This window comes from Oryctolagus cuniculus, chromosome 1 (genome assembly GCF_964237555.1).
Source record: "Oryctolagus cuniculus chromosome 1, mOryCun1.1, whole genome shotgun sequence".
NCBI lineage: Eukaryota > Metazoa > Chordata > Mammalia > Lagomorpha > Leporidae > Oryctolagus > Oryctolagus cuniculus.
Window position 1 is genome coordinate 148,329,309 of NC_091432.1, and position 16,322 is coordinate 148,345,630.

The following is a 16,322-nucleotide window of genomic DNA, read 5'->3' on the forward strand; positions in this document are numbered from 1 at the left end:
TGAGTTCTGTCTCCTTAGTAATATCTTCATTCATGTCACTCATTGATTTCCTCATTTCTTTATCTGTATTCTCTTGCATTTCATTAAATTTTATTACAATAATTACTTTTAATTCTATATCTGTCATGTCTAGATTTCCTTCAGTTGAAGATCTATTTCTGGAGTAGTTATAGTATTCTTTTGGAGTCATCATTTTACCTTGCTTCTTCATGCCCCCTCCCTACATTGATGTCTGCCCATCTGATGTATTTGGCCCTTCTTCCTTATGGATTCAGTTTTATTATAAAAGAGTTTGTAGCTTAGCTGGAATGCAGGATATCAGTTGGCCTGTTACTTTGACTTTGGTTCTAGGTGAGCCTAGAACCTAGAAGTGTAGTCTCTGAGTGATTTCTGTTGTTTCAAAAAATGTCAGCTGTATCTATAAGTAACACAGTGGATTAATCTGCTACAGTTTGTAGGGATAGAAGCGTGACTTTGAAATGAATAATGGTTTCCTTGGGTGTGTATCTTTGGTCTACAGATAGTTCAGTGTCAGTTCCTCTAGCTAATGTGATAGCCAGGGCCTTGTTCTTGGTGCTGAGGGAGACAAGTATAGTTGCCTCATTCTCCTACTGGCAAAACCGAGTGATGCCATGGTTTGTGGCACCAATTGCTGCAGCTCTAGTGCTGTATGATACAGAAGGACCCTTCCTCAGTTCCTGCTGTGAGGGTCCAAATGATGCTGTGGCTTATAATACCACATACCTTAGTCCTAGGGCTAAGTAAATAAACAAATCTTTTAAAAAAAATCAGTGTGATGATGTACATGAAAGTAATTGGCAAATAGTAGCTCTGAAACTGGCATCACTTTCTCTTTATTTCTATTCTGCCTAACTTGGCTGAGGTTTGTCAAAATAGCTGTCACTACTTCAGTTTCAACTTTGGCTCATCCACAATTTGTCCTTTACCTTTGAATGACGAATAAAGACTTATCTACCTTAAAATTCCTTGCCCCTTATTCTATGTGAATGAGGCAATGAAGTTTGACTTTGGGAATGTTAGTTTTGAGTCACTTCAATAGGAATATAAAAGAAACTATAAATCTTCAGAAACTCCTTGACTTACAACAGGATTATATTTCAATATATTGATGGAAAATTGAAAATATCGTAAGTTGAAAATGCATTTAATACACCTAACAGAGCAAACATGAAAGCTTAGCTGAACCTCCCTTAAATAAACTCAGAACACCAACATTAGCCTATAGTTGGAGAAAATCTCTAACATAAAGACTGTTTATAATAAAGAGTTGAATATCTAATGTAATTTTTGAATATTATATTGAAAGTAAAAAATACTAGGTTGTATAGGTAAGCTTTCACACCATAGTAAAGTTTTAAAAAAATTATAAATTATGCCATTGTAAGTTGGGGATCCTTTGTATTTAATAATCTGCAACTATAAATGTATCACCATTTAATGAGCCCTGTTCTTTTTTTTTTTTTTTTTAATTAAATGTAAGTTCCTCAAGCACAGCAGAGATATTATGGGTTGAGGTTATTTATGTGGCAAATAACAGAAAAGCTGCTGCTAGTTCTTATAACTACAAAGTCCTTGGGACTTTTAATGGCTTGATACAGGTGTGATTTGGTACAGGCTACAGCTGAACTTTTTTTCAGCAGTTCAGAATTCTGCCTACTTTTATATATTGGTTTTATTATTGTGCTGGCCTCATAAAATGATTGCTGGCAGTATTCATAGAGTACTTCATTTATACCCAAAGGAAGAGTGAAGGCCACGGCCAGCTTCTAGAATGACCACTCAGAGTCTCGAGCTTCACTCTCATTAGACTAACCCTAACTAAGGCAGCTCAGGAAGTGCCATTCTCTGAATGACTTCAACCTGTATCTGGATGACAAAGAAATTCAATTACTCTAAGTGACTTAGAGCAGTCAGGGCCCTCCTCTGCATCTGCACATCAGGTCCATCACTCCTAGACATCATGGTTGTCACTTAAGAGAGCTGAAATGGGTGTTAGAGAAACAACTTCAAGATGTGCAATAAACAAAAAATCATTTGACCAATTTAGTACATTGTTCCTAAATACTTTTTTTTTTCATTTTGAACTAAAATCAATCCCTGAAGCAAGGACAGTCTCTTCAACACATGATGCTGGGAGAACTGGATCACCGCATGCAGAAGTATCAACAAGACCCCTACCTTACACCTGACATAAAAATCCACTCCAAATGGATTAAATACCTAAATCCAATATCATCAAATTATTAGAGAACATTGGGGAAACCCTGCAAGACATTGGCATAGGAAAAGAGTTTTTGAAAAAGATACCAGAGGCACAAGCAACCAAAGCCAAAATTCACAAATGGGATTACATCAAATTGAGAAGCTTCTGTACTGCAAAAGAAACATTCAAGAAAGTGAAGAAGTAACTGACAGAATGAAAGAAATTATTTGAAAACTATTCAACTGATAAAGAATTAATAACCAGAATATATAAAGAGATCAAGAAACTCAACAACAAAACAAATAATCCAGTTAAGAAATGGGCAAAATACTTAAACAGGCATTTCTCAAGAGGAAATCTAAATGGCCAACAGACACATGACAAAATGCTCAGGAACACTAGACATCAGGGAAATGCAAATTAAAACCACAATGAGGTTTCATCTCAACTCAGTTAAAATGGCTTTCAATCAGAAATCAATAAACAACAAATGCTGGCAAGGATGTCAGGGGAAAAGGTACTCTAATCTCCTGCTGGTGGGAATGTAAACTGGAAAAGCCACTATGGAAGACAGTATGGAGATATCTCAGAAATCTAAATATAGACCTACCATATGACTCATCCATTCCACTCCTGGGAATTTATCCAAGGGAAATGAAATCAGCATATGAAAGTTATCTGTACCCCATGTTTATTGTAGCTCAATTCACAATAGCTAAGATATGGAATCAACCCAAATGCCCATCAACTGAAGATTGGATAAAGAAATTATGGGATATGTACACTGTGGAATACTAAAAAGCAGTAAAAAAAATGAAATCCTGTCATTTATAACAAAATGGATGAAACTGGAAAACATCATACTGAGTGAAAAAAGCCAGTCCCAAAAGGACAAATACTACATGTTCTCCCTAACCTGTGATAACTAATAGAGCTTCTAAAAGACAATCTATAGAAGTGAAATTGACACGTTGAGAAGCAATGACTTTGAACAGCCCTTGTCTTGACTGTTGAGGAACATTTTTTTCATACTATTTGTTGAATTCTTTACTTAACAGGGTTAATCATATGCATATAAAGTTATTCGAAAATAGATCTTAGTACAAAATACGAATGGGAATAGGAGAGCGAGGAAAAAGGGATCGGAGAGTGGATGGGAGGGCAGATATGCTATGAAGAATCACCATATTCCTAAAGTTGTAATTATGAAATGTATTTAGTTTGTACTCCTTAAATAAAAGTTTTCAAAAAATGTGAAGTTAAAAATGACTTTGTAATTGTACATACCTGAGTTTTATTTAATAAACTCAGTATATGATTGTAAAACATCATGTATATACCTCCAACATCTTTCTGTACACACAGCTAGATAATGTGTGACTTTGGGTCTGCAAGAAATTCAGTACTTAGGGGGCTGGCTCTGTGGCATAACAGGTAAATCAGCCACCTGCAGTGCTGGCATCCCATATGGGCATCAGTTCAAGTCCCAGCTGCACCCACATGGGAAGACCCGAGGGAGGCTCCTGCTCCTGGCTTTGTATTGGCATGGCTCCGGCCGTTGCAGCCAACTGGGGAGTGAACCAGCGGATCGAAGACTTTCTCTCTCTCTCTGCCTCTCCTTCTCTCTGTGTAACTCTCACTTTCAAATAAATAAATCTTAAAAAAGAAAAAATTCACTACTTCAAGAGATCAGTTGAGAAAAGCTGAAATGAAGAGACTGTTGATGCAGGCAGGGCTAAGGGAATCAAAGCAACCATAGATGGCAGAGTAAGCAACATCAGGAGACCCTTAGCACCCCTAGGAGTGGAGGGGCTGCCCAAGCACAGAAATGGAAGGGGCTGAGCACTCGTGATTGTACCTTGGATACCGACAGGCAAGGGATACCTGCAGATGAGTGCAGAGCAGGATATAGACAAAGAGTTCACCGGGATTGACAAACAATGAATATTTAGTATGTGCAATATATATCAATTTCTAAATCCTAGAAAAGGTAATTTATGTATTAACCACTGGTTCAAGTCCTTGCTGCTCTGTTTCCAATCCAGCTCCCTGCTAATGTGCCTGGGAAGGCAGCAGAAGACCGTCCAGGTCTTTCTGGGTCCCTAACACCCACATGGGAGACCAGATGGAGTTCCAGACTCCAGGCTCCTAGATTTGGCCTGGGCCTGTTCCAGCTGTTGCAGCTATTTGAGAGTGCACCAGCAGAGGGAGATCTCTTTCTCTGTCTCTCCCTCTCTCTCATTTTGCCTTTCCAATAAATAAAAGAAATTAAACGAAAAAATGAACTAGGGGCCAGCATTGTGGTGTAGCAGGTAAAGCCGCTACCTGTGATGCTGGCATCACATATGGGAGCCTATTCAAGTCCCTGCTGCACCTCTTGTGATCAAACTTCCTGATAATGGCCTGGGAAAAGCAGAAGACAGCCCAAGTCCTTGGGCCCCTGCACCCATGTGGGAGACCTGGAAGAAGCTCCTGGCTCCTGGCTTCAGCCTGACCCAGCCCTGGCTGTTGCAGCTATCCTGGGGAGTGAACCAGAGGATGGAAGATATTCTCTCTCTCTCTCTCCTCTCTCCCTCTAAGTATGTCAAATAAATAAATAAATCTTTAAGAAAAAAAAAAAAGAACTATCAACGAGAGTTTGAAGGATTCCAGCACAAAAATGATGTTAGAAATGTGAATTACCCTGATTTGACCATTACATATTATAGACATGTATCAAATTATCACATTGTACCCCATAAAATGTACACTTACTACATGTCGACTAAAAATAAAGTGAAGACCATGCTTCCTGCTCTGTTCATCTGGTTTTAGTTCACAAAATTTAGGATGGTCTTATCATCTGTTCTACAGGTAGCTGCTTATGTGACTGTCTTCCAAATTAGACTGTAAGTTCCTGGAGGGAGAAAATGTGCTATTTGTCTTAATATCCCCAGTGGCAGAGAAAGAAGGTTCATAATTCACGTTGAAAAACAGACAAGAACATCTGGAAGCTTTAAAGATGTCTTTAAAGTTTTGCAAGCACAAGAAGTAACCCTTGTGCCCACCCCTCTGTGCTCACTGCTGCATCAGAGCTAGGGCTACACAGCACTGGCAGATAGCTGGGCTTCCATCTTTGATACTGGCAAAGCCCCAGAAAGTGAGTGAAGGCTACCTCAAAATCCTTTCAAAACAAATACAAGGAATAACATGTAATAAATGAAACATGGGGGTTTTTGTGGCCACATAATTCTTAGCCATATTATGTATGTCAAGTTGCCTTCACATGAAAAGTAGCTGTTTATTAATACCTTCCTGTTTTGAAAGAGCGACCAATGAAGTGGCTGTGTTTATGAACTTGGTTGTTGCTACAACACATTTACACAGTTACAAATAAAGCAAACTGCTGAGATTAGCTGTGGATGATCTGAAGTTTGACATCTTCCCAAGGAGACTCTCCCAGTCTTGTAAACTAAAATCTATTGAGCCTAGACTAAATAGTTTCTCCAGCCCAAAAATGACCCCAGCAAGCTCAGTGGCACTGCTTACAGAGAAAGGAGACCACTGATGTCACTTTGCTTTTAACAGACCCAGCCCTGAAGTCTTAGAGTCTCTTTTGCAATCAGTAAAGATGGAGCCAAGAGCAGAAGAGAAGTTTCTATGAACCTCAAGGGTTCCCTTCTGGCTCCACCTCTCCTCTTGAGTCATGTTTACCGTTCACGTTGGATAGGTTACTCAGCACGTGGAAATTTCCTCTTATTTGTAACCAATTGTTCTCTTAAACAGCTTTGTAAACTATAAAGGGCTTCAACAATTCACTTGTTTTCCTGCCTGAGGTGGGGACACTTCAACTGTTCTTTTCAACCCAGACTCACAAAGCTATCAACCACTGAGGAAGGACATTCTCTGATGTTTGAAACAGCATGTTAGCATTTTAAAAAAGCACGTTATTTAGAAAGCAAAAGATTATTTAGGTACAAATTCTTACTATATTACTAAATCCGGGACTGGGGTAAGGGGAAGGAAGATCCCAGGATACAAATTTCAAGGCTGTACCCTCTCCCAAGTGTCTCCTGGACCTGTGTGATCCACCACAAGCTGGGTGACTTACTGAAGTGAAATTCACATAACATGAATTAAACATTTTGAAGCATACAAATCATTGGCATTTAGTACTGTTACAATGTTATACACTATCATTTCCATCTAGCTCCAAAACATTTCATCACTCCATGTGCAGGAAGACAATTTGCTGTCTAGGAACTTTCAAAAATTTCCAAAAGAAAAATCCACACCTACCCTCCCCATTCTGCATCCCACTCTCCCAGCCCTTGGCAACACCAACATCCTTTTTGTCTCAGTGGATTTACTGATTCTTATGTACCCATGTGTTTGGAGGAGTAATAGTAATAGCTAACTTACCCATGCCAAGAAACAATCTGAAGAGTTATATGTGAATTAATTCAATAAATCCTACAAAAATCTAGTGTTTGCTAATATCCATAAGTAAATGGCTTCTTATTTAATTCTTTAATCATTATTTCCTCATCTGTAAAATAGAGAAAATAGAAATATATCAACAACTTACTAAGCATAGTTTTGTAAGAGTAATTCTTGGATGACAAATGGGATTTGTCTCTTACTAAATGGGATTGACTTCCTGTAGAAGAGAAGCTGTGTTCTTGAGTTGGCTCAGTGGGATATGGTAATCACTGACTGGTGATGCCTGCCATGGACAGAAGAAGGGAAGTAGTGGCCTATATAATGCAGATTTGCCTTTCCTCAGAGGCAATTTTGGGGAAAGAAACAAAACAAGTCAAATACAGACTCTACCAGATTCCAGAACAAAAACAAAACATTTCCCAAACCAGTACAGTGACGTGGAAGAGGCAAGTAGTAGAGGGTTAAGAGTAGTCACATTGGTTTAGCAACAAAACAATACAAGGCATAGTCAAATTTTAAATCTGCAACTCCTAGATAAGTCTTGACAACATTATTTGACCTTTTTCATTCTCTCTGTTATTAAGATAATAAATCTACTTCCCAGAGTTCAGATGGGAATGACATGAAATAACATGTGTGAACTGCTACACATAGTATCTGACTCATAGTAAGAATATAGTAATGGGGCCGTCACTGTGGCTCACTTGATTAATCCTCTGCCTGCAGCGCCAGCATCCCATATGGATGCCGGGTTCTAGTCCTGGTTGCTCCTCTTCTAGTCCAGCTCTTTGCTGTGACCCAGAGGGCCTAAGTGCTTGGGCCCCTGCACCCGCATGGGAGACCAGGAAGAAGCACCTGGCTCCTAGCTTTGGATCGGCGCAGCACCGGCCGTAGCGGCCATTTGGGGAGTGAATCAATGGAAGGAAGACCTTTCTCTCTGTCTCTTTCTCTCACTGTCTATAACTCTACCTGTCAAATAAATAAATAAAAAAGAATATAGTAAGAGTAAGGACATAAAAATTATATATAATGTTCTTAATATGTATAGCACATTATATTATATATTGTTTTTAAGAGGCAGAGACAGAGAGACTTCCATCCCAAATACCCACAGCACTGGCTCACTTTCCAAGTGCCTGCAATATCCAGTGCTGAGCCAGGCTAAAGCCAGGAACCTGAAACTCCATCCAGATCTCCCATGTGGGTCACAGGGGCCCACGGACTTGAACCATCATCTGCTAATGCCCAGAGTATGCATTATCAGGAAGCTGGAATTGGAAGCAAAGCCAGGACTGGAATCAAGGCACTCCCATATGGGATGCAAGGATACCAAGCAGTGTTCTAATTGTTGCAACAAACACATTTCCTCATATTATATATTATATAAATATATTACATATCTGAGGGTACTTCCAAAAAGTTCATGGAAAATAAGACTAAAAGACAAGTTTATTTTGATAAAAAAGTTTTGGAATTCATACACATAGTTTTTCATAATGCACATTTTTCATTAAAATTTTTAAAGAACCTCCTACAAATGGATTTCAAAATTTTTTGCACCAAAAAACTGTTGAAATCTTTACTTAATGTATGCTAAACTGATCTTCTGTATATAAAGAGAATCGAAAATGAATCTTGATGTGAATGGAAGGGGAGAGGGAGTGGGAAAGAGGAGGGTTGTGGGTGGGAAGGACGTTATGGGGGGAAGCCATTGTAATCCATAAGCTGTACTTTGGAAATTTATATTCATTAAATAAAAGTTAAAAATAAAAAAAAAATTTTTGCACCAAAATAAACTTATCTTTCTATCTTTCTATTCTATTTTGTCATGACCTTTTTGAAGTGCTATTGCATAAATATATATTATATATAACAAATATATATATATATGTTATATAACATTTGTTATATATAATATATATGGCATATATTATTTTGTGCACTATTTATATAAGAGCCTTCGAAGAAGAGACCTTCAAGGAGATTCTTGAAAGAATATATATTATATATATATATATATTTTATATATAACAAATATATATATATGTTATATAACATTTGTTATATATAATATATATGGCATATATTATTTTGTGCACTATTTATATAAGAGCCTTCGAAGAAGAGACCTTCAAGGAGATTCTTGAAAGAATATACTATACAATCCTCACTCTGCTGTTGTGAGGATTTGGTAACATCATTTATTTGTGTGAAGCATTTATTTAAAGCATTTAGCAGAAATTGGCATAGTGGCTTTTGCCTGCAATGCCAGAATCCTATATGGTCAGCAGTTCAAGTCCTATCTGCTCAACTTCTGATCCTGATCTCCACTAATGCACCTGGGAAGGCAGCAGAAGATGATCCAAGTCCTTGGGCCACTGCCCCAACATGGAAAACCCAGATGGAGTTCCTGCCTCCTGGCTTCAATCTGACCAAGTCCCAGCCGTTGCAGTGGGTGTTATTTGGGGAGTGAATTAGTGGGTGTAAGATCTGTATCTCTGTCTCTCCCTTTCTCTGTGACTTTTTCTTTCAAATAAATAAATATTTAAAAAAAAAATAAAGCATTTAGGAGTCAGTGCTGTGGCGTAGCGGGTAAAGCCACCACCTGCAGTGCCAACATCACATATGGGCACCCAGTTCGAGTCCCAGCTGCTCCACTTCCGATCGAGCTCTCTGCTATGGCCTGGGAAAGCAGTAGAAGCTGGCCCAAATGCTCAGGCCCCTGCCCCCATGTGGAATATCCAGAAGAAGCTCTGGCTCCTGGCTTTGGATCTGTACAGCTCTAGCCATTGAGGCCAATTGGGGAGTGAACCAGTGGATGAATACCTCTCTCTCTCTCTCTCTCTCTCTCTCTCTGCCTCTCCTTCTCTCTCTATGTAACTCTGACTTTCAAATAAATAAATAAATCTTTTAAGCCAGTGCCATGCCTCAATAGGCTAATCCTCTGCCTTGTGGCGCTGGCACACCGGGTTCTAGTCCCAGTCGGGGTGCCGGATTCTGTCCCAGTTGCCCCTCTTCCAGGCCAGCTCTCTGCCGTGGCCAGGGAGTGCAGTGGAGGATGGCCCAAGTGCTTGGGCCCTGCACCCCATGGGAGACCAAGAGAGGCACCTGGCTCCTGGCTTCGGATCAGCACGGTGCACCGGCCGCAGTGCGCCAGCCACAGCGGCCATTGGAGGGTGAACCAACGGCAAAAGGAAGACATTTCTCCCTGTCTCTCTCTCTCACTGTCCACTCTGCCTGTCAAAAATAAAAAATAAATAAATAAAAATAAATAAATCTTTTAAAAAAATTAAGCATTTAGCACAATACATGCAGTCCATATGTGTTAGATAAATAAAAATGTTTTAATTGTTGCTTAACTATTCCATGGTGATCCTGAATCTGTCAGGATTCTTGAAGGCAAACCAGGTAAGGTTTGCAAGCAGAGATTTCTTAGAAGGGTCTCAGAGAACTCAGTGAACTAGAAGAAGGCAGGAACCAAGAGAGGCCCCCAGCAACAGTCAGGTTGGCTGGATGCTGTGGATTGTTCCTGGGATTGTACCCCCTGCCTCACGATCTTGCACCCTTGGGGAGAGAACCCAGGTCAACTTTCCTTCAATTTCTACATTGCCTTTTTCCTACAAAGAATCACACAGCAGAGCCTGTTTTATAAACAGAGAGCAAATTTGAGCACAGGATTAAAAAAAAGTTTCAGAAGTAACGACAGTTTTGACACATGGAATATAGTATCTAAAATGATAAAAATACCGTAAACTATAGAAATTTACCTTTGAAACATAAAATACTTAACAAATCAAAACTTTCAGGTCACTTTTATGTGTTTCATGCCAAGCACCTGCTACAAAGTAGGTAATCAACAAACAATATTGAGAAAAAAAATTTAAAGTCAGTTAATAGGGGCCAGTATTGTTGCATAATGGGTTAAGCTGGCACCTAAAAAGCCAATCCCATGTGGGTTTGAGTCCTGGCTGCTCCATTTGCAACCCAGCTCCCTGCTAATGCATCTATGAAAGCAGCAGAGGATGGCCCAAGTGCTTGGGTCCCTGTCACCCACATGGGATACGTGGATGAAGCTCCTGGCTCCTGGCTTTGATCTGGCCAAGCCCTAGCTATTGTGGCCATTTGGGGAGTGAACCAGCAGGTGGAAGACCTCTCTATATCTCTCCTCTCTTTATTTTTTTTTTTTTTTTTTTTTTTTTTTTTTTTTTTTTGACAGGCAGAGTGGACAGTGAGAGAGAGACAGAGAGAGAAAGGTCTTCCTTTGCCGCTGGTTCACCCTCCAATGGCCGCCGCTGCAGCCGGCGCACCGCGCTGATCCTGGCAGGAGCCAGGAGCCAGGTGCTTTTCCTGGTCTCCCATGGGGTGCAGGGCCCAAGCACCTGGGCCATCCTCCACTGCACTCCCTGGCCATAGCAGAGAGCTGGCCTGGAAGAGGGGCAACCGGGACAGAATCCGGCGCCCCAACCGGGACTAGAACCCGGTGTGCCGGCGCCGCAAGGTGGAGGATTAGCCTATTGAGCCACGGCGCCGGCTCTCCTCTCTTTATTTTTAACTCTGCCTTTCAAATAAATCTTTAAAAAAAAAAGTCAGTTACTAGATGTGTGAGTAATAATTTACTAATCAGCCTTTTGTTACTTTAACTAAAATAGCTGAGAGGAGCTTCTTGATAAAGAAGTCGTTTGTTTCAACTTATAGTTTGGAGGTTACCATTCAGGATGGGTCAGTCCCATAGTCTGGTGTCTGAGGGATTCTGGCCATGGTGGGTATGGAGGAATGATCACATGACAAGCCAGGAAACAGCAGCTATACAGAACTTGAACTCAAACAATCAACTCTCTTATGAGAACCACTCTCTGAAAGCACATCCCCAAAGATATAATATCCTCCCATCAGACACACATCAGAGATGCCATAATTTGATCAAGAATTCATCCTTAATCAATCAACCATTAACATTAAGACACCAAAGAGAAGTCCTACTCAACCCATAGTATCTGTCCTCTAACAGGTACTAATAGTAAGCAATGAAATGATCAGATCTTCAACAAAAACTGGTCTAAACATGTGTATTTTCCAGTTGGCTATTTTGAAATGCAATAAAATCTCTTTGGCTCTCTTTACCCCACCAGCAAATTTCAGAGATTTTCTTCCCTTAATGCAGATGTGAGTGACGGGAAAGCAGCCCAAGGGGAATGTGGGCTTATGGGATGGTAACAAAAGCTGTTTATTGGTAATGGATCAGAAAGAGATCATGCTGATGTTCCTAAAGACCTACTCAGGATTTCCAGGAACTATATAGACCTCTAGACAGAAGGCAGGAGACAGAAAAGAGAAAAATTACTTCAGTAGAAAAACTGGCCCTTTATTATCAGCACTTAAACATGCCCAACTCTCTCCTATATCAAATAAAACCACCCCTCTACATCTCCTACAGGAATTACCCTACTCCTCCCCTCCCTTTCACTGACCCAAAGTTCCTGTTAGTTGTTTTTATTCACTTTTCTACTCATCTCCCACTCATTTCTCAGCTTACTACATTTCGCCTCTAGCCTCACCATTCCGTTGATACGTCACTTGCCAAGATCACCAACAACTTTGTTAAAGCCAACTCTAATGGACACATTTCCATTTTTATCTTGCTTGGCTTCAGAGAGGCTATGGATGATAACAACTTCCTTTAGAAGTACTTTTACTAGGCTGTCATGACCCAGTCATCTCATGGTTTTCCTTTTGTGTATATTCAACAGCAACACATGGTCCTGGATTTACAAAGGCACCCAACATATAACAATTCCAGACTAAGCTTACCATCTTTCTCCACAGATGTACTTTTCATGTCTTCCTACAAAATGAGTGCCACCCAAGTGCACAGATGCCAAAGCTAGTGACCAAAGAAACATCTCTGAATCTTCCCTTTCCCTCAATATCCAGTTCCTCAGCCTATGTACCAAGTCTGCAGCTATTGACTCTTCTAGTTACAAAATATTTCACAAATGCTCCTCCTCTTCTGCAGCCCTTGTAGACCCAAGTAAATGACTAAATAATTGGGTGATCTTAATGATCTCCTTGCTCTGATCCCCTGTTTTCTGATATATAAAACGAGAAAAACAGAATGGACACCAAATATCTCCCTTCTCTATATTCTGTGATCACAAGAATTTACAGCAAAGGGGAGCTGAGGACAAAATCAATTTCAGTGCTTTAGGAGACGTTCTCCATTTAAATTAGATTTGGCTGAACAAAATGTGTCTCAGTCCTCACTTTAACACTGTTCTTAAGAGCACTCTAAGAGGCTCCCTGACAACAACCTATAAGTCCTCCCCCTTTAAATAGGGATCTGCCTTACACCATGTTTTGAGCTATAGAAAATATTTTAGAATGACATTTTAATATTTTAACAATTTATTTGGGGCTGGTGCTGTGGTGTAGCAGGTAAAGCTGCCACCTGCAGTGCTGGTATCCCATATGGGCTAGTCCTGGCTACTCCTCTTCCGATCCAGCTCTCTGCTATGGCCTGGCAAAGCAGTGGAAGATGGCCCAAGCCCTTGGGCCCTGCAGCCCCGTGGGAGACCTGGGAAGAAGTTCCTGGCTCCTGGCTTCAGATATGCACAGCTCCGGCCATTGCAGCCAATTAGGGAGTGAACCAGTGGATGGAAGACCTCGGTCTCTGCCTCTCCTTCTCTCTCTATGTAACTCTGACTTTCAAGTAAAATAAATAAATCTTTTAAAAATATTTTAACAAACGCATATATTTTGTTTTCTTAATTTGTCTGCAAACTCCTTAAGAAAAAGGGTTCTAGCTATCCTTGACAATGTTGTGATGGGGGAATTTTGGCACAGCAGGTTAAGTAGCCACATGGGATGTCCACATCCTGCACAAGAGTGCCTGATCCGAATCTGAGCTACTCCACTTCCAATCCAGCTTCCTGCTAATGAACCTAGGAAGACAGCAGGTCATAGCCCAAGCACTCGGGTCCCTGCCATCCACATGGGAGACTCAGATACAAATTCTGGGCTCCTAGTTTCAGTCTGGCACAGGCCCTGGCTATTACAATCATTTAGAAAGCAAACTAGCAAGATCTCTCTCCCTGTGTCTCTTCTCTCCCCATTCCACCCCTTGTTAGTCTGTCTTTCAAATGAACAAACAAATATTAAAAAAAAAAAAGAGGGGGAGAGAAAATGTCATATTGTGAGCCGGTGCCGTGGCTCAATAGGCTAATCCTCCACCTTGCGGCGCCGGCACACCGGGTTCTAGTCCCGGTTGGGGCGCCGGATTCTGTCCCGGTTGCCCCTCTTCCAGGCCAGCTCTCTGCTATGGCCAGGGAGTGCAGTGGAGGATGGCCCAGGTGCTTGGGCCCTGCACCCCATGGGAGACCAGGAAAAGCACCTGGCTCCTGGCTCCTGCCAGGATCAGCGCGGTGCGCCGGCTGCAGCGGCGGCCATTGGAGGGTGAACCAGCGGCAAAGGAAGACCTTTCTCTCTCTGTCTCTCTCTCTCACTGTCCACTCTGCCTGTCAAAAAAAAAAAAAAAAAAAAAAAAAAAAAAAAAAAAAAGAAAATGTCATATTGTGAAAAAAGGAAATGTTACATGAAAATTCAATCTTTGCCAACTATCATCTTGAGTGCATATTTTAAAACTTGCATAACAGAACCATTGGTGGAGAGTGGGGAAGGGAGCAATGATGAGTTTGGTTGATTTTCATCAGTAAAAAGGTCAAAACACAAAAGTTATAAAAGAATTCATCATCTTGGAAAGCTGTGCCATTCTCTCTAAAGCTTACAGTAGACTGAAAGTGTGACACTGCATTACTCTAATTTAGGATTAACTTTCTAATGCCAGGGATGAAAACTTCCTCTAAATGAGTAGGCCTTTACCAAACCCATCTGGTTTGGTAAATAACCTTTAATGCTGCTTCCCATTTTCTCTAGACACTATGGGTATGAAAGGAGAAGTTCTCCAGCAAAGAAGGAGAGTTAAAGATTAGAAGTTGCCAGCCCAGCGGCAGGTGTTTTGGCTAGAGGTTAAGATGCCCACATCCTATAGCAGAGTACCTGGGTTCCATTCTTGCTTTGGCTCCTGACTCCAGGTTCCTGCTGATGCAAACCCTGGGAGGCAGAGGTGATGGCTCAAGTGGTTGGATTCCTGCCACCCATATGGAAGACCTGTATTGAGTTCTTGGCTCCTGGCTCCTGACTTTGGCCCAACCCTCTCCCAACCCTCTCCCAACCATCATGTGCATTTGGGAAGTGAAACAGCAGATGGGATATTCTCTCTCTCTCTCTCTCTCTCTCTCTAATAAGCTAAAAAATTTTTTTAATTTGTCAGTCTACCAAACAAAACTCATTAATAGAGAGGCAAACAGAGACCTTGAGAAAACTGGATATTTCTGATCTAGTTGGGTAAGAAAGAACAGTACTGCCAAACATAGCCCCAGCAGCCAAGAGCAATTTCACAAACTAAATCTGCTGCCTCCCAGAGAGATAACATTTGGACTCCTACTGTTTATGGGGGTAACTGGTACTTGCCCTTTGGAAAATGTCCAAGCCAGGGTAAGCTTCTCAGACAGAAGCAACTCACTGATCCCTTTAAAATAGGCAACTAATAACTATCTATGCTGTTACATTTCAGCTATACTGGCACTTCAAACTGCTATTGTCAACTATTGTCAAATTGCATCAGACAGTTTGAATCCAAGGCAGTGGCTTCCAAACGACTTTGGACAGAAACATAAAAATTATATAAAATCATTTGTATCACTATACATACACCCAAGCCTACTATAAAAACTGCATGAATCTTTACTCACCTTTATTGCATATAACATACTCTAACATTATCAATTCCAGTTTGTTTCACAGTTTCTTAGGTGCTTGTCACAACCACAAAATTATTTCTTAATGCAGGACCTGAAGTTTGAAAAGCCCAAATTATTTTTAATTTTTAGTTTTTAACAGAATCAATTTAGTTTTTAACAGAATGTGATTTCAGATACAATTCTAAAAACACAATGACATTCTCTTCCCTCCATCCCTTCCCTTTCCCCTCCCACCCACTTTCCATTTCCTTTTATTTTTTTTTATGTTTTTGAGATGACATATTTTAAATTTACATTACAGCAAAAAGGAAAAGCCCAAACTTTTAAGACTCATCAAAATCATCATTAAAAAATAGTATTTGCTCTAGAAGCCTCAGTCTCCAACAGAAGCAGTGGCTTGGGATTTCTACCATGACTTACCAAGTGTATAACCAGTCTTCCCTTAGCAGATCTGAGATGTGAGCTAAACATCCAGTGAAAATAGCATAGATCAGGATAGAGTTGAACAAGGAAGACATTCCATCTCCAAATGCAAAATATGGTCCTTCTGGAAAACTTAATGCACCCTAGAGTGAGATGAGGGGAACAAAGCAGAACAAAAAGTAGGAAATTCATAGAAAAAGGATCAAGCTGTGAATTCTCTCTTTAAGCATCACAGTTGTACTTTAATATTTTTTACTCCTATGAGAATGGAGAAATATGCAGGATGACTCCACTAATCATGTGGCATTGAGTATCTCAGCAGACATCATTTAAGTCATTTAAAAGGATAACTGCAAATTAAATTAGTTCATACTAATTATGCAAAAATGATAAATTCAAATAAGCGAGGTAATTCGCTTCTAAATTAAAAATTTTTT

General features: G+C 40.4%; 2 long non-coding RNA genes across 2 annotated transcripts in view; one reads left to right on the forward strand and one right to left on the reverse strand.

Moving 5' to 3' along the window:
* Nucleotides 1-16,322, forward strand: part of LOC127491322 (uncharacterized) — an 84,940-nt gene that overhangs the window by 58,896 nt on the left and 9,722 nt on the right. The gene's annotated exons all lie outside the window — the stretch shown is intronic.
* On the reverse strand, nucleotides 6,626-16,028 carry LOC127491325 (uncharacterized). The gene is made up of 3 exons (XR_007919961.2): nucleotides 15,883-16,028; nucleotides 15,454-15,553; nucleotides 6,626-6,752 (listed from the first exon to the last, which is right to left on the reverse strand). It is a non-coding gene; the product is annotated as an uncharacterized lncRNA (long non-coding RNA).